Consider the following 1,396-nt stretch of genomic DNA (forward strand, 5'->3'; position numbering starts at 1 on the left):
CTTTTGCTGTCTCGTACACCTGGGAAGCCCTGTAATAGGCAGGGTTTTATATTTTTAAAACATATTTTGCAACAAGACAATAGCCTAGTAAGCCAGGGAATTACTCTGAGGAGTTTCCCAAATTCCTTTCCCTTTCGTTTATGGTGGAACCTGGGAGACACCCATGGGATGATTCTCTTTACAGTGTAAAGGGTATGCCCGGTCTCCCCAGTCCCCTGCATCAGCTTGACCCTAGGATAAGACAAAGGTGGGGGCAGGGGGAGGAGAGGGAGCAAAATATCAGAGTCTCACAGGCAGTGAAAAGAGGTAATTGATTTTGATTACAAGGGAATTTAGGTTGTTACTACACAATGATGGCATGAAGAACTTTTTTGAAAACCATAGGATATGCTGGAATATCTTTAGTACTCTCTTGTCCAGTAGTCTTGTTCAATAGTAACCTGTAATGATGCTATAAGGACAAAACCACCAAGAGTTCAGATCATACAGGATTGAAGGCTGGAATATGCCATCAGGTCAAGAGCCCTGTCCAGCTGAGACATGGGTGGAAGTGAGAGAAGGTGGAGCAGGCAGTGTGAATGCAGCTGTGACTGTCATCTTCGGCTTCATGTCCAGTTACAAAAGTGAGGACTGCATCAAAGATTTACACTGCTTGATCGTTTCAAGTCTCTCCCTTGACTCCCACTAGAAAAAGCCCTGAAAGTTGAACTTGAAAGTTGTTAGTCGCTTGGTTGTGTCCAACTCTTTTTGACCCCCATGGACTGTGGTCCACCAGGCTCCTCTGTCCAGGCAAGAATACTGGAGTGGGTAGCCATCCCTTCTCCAGAGGAGCTTCCTGACGCAGGGATTGAGCCTATGTCTCCTGCACAGATTGAACATGTGCATTGCAGGCAGATTTTTTTTTTTTTTAACCACTGAGCCACCTGGAAGTCCAGAAAGAACCCTGGGTGGTAGCTATTTCCTAGATTTTGGTGAAAATATGGCTGAATTGCTATCATCTCCCAAGGTTGCAATGGGAAGTTTTTCATTCCCTGTGCTGGGAATGTAGTTTCCACTTAAATGAAAGAAAACGGGTACAGAGATCAATTCTCTATCCTTTTCCACTCTGCTCTCTGACCCACTGGAGATTTTTTTTCCTCTCGTTTCCACAATTCTTTCTTTGACAACAATAGACAATCATGGTAACAGGTCTTTTGTTGTTGTTTATATTTATTATATAAAGTTTTCACCTAGGTCTTATTCTGTTCATTTGTTCAAGTTGGAAAATGGAAATAGGAATAATATCCCAAGATGTGGTAAACCAAAAGAAAAGTCTCTCCAAGATTAGAGCAATGTTATCTGGCTGCTGCTGCTGCTGCTAAGTCGCTTCAGTCGTGTCCGACTCTGTGCGACCCCT

The sequence above is a fragment of the Bison bison genome, unplaced genomic scaffold (assembly GCF_000754665.1).
Source record: "Bison bison bison isolate TAMUID 2011002044 unplaced genomic scaffold, Bison_UMD1.0 scf7180017864506, whole genome shotgun sequence".
In the NCBI taxonomy this organism is placed as follows: domain Eukaryota; kingdom Metazoa; phylum Chordata; class Mammalia; order Artiodactyla; family Bovidae; genus Bison; species Bison bison.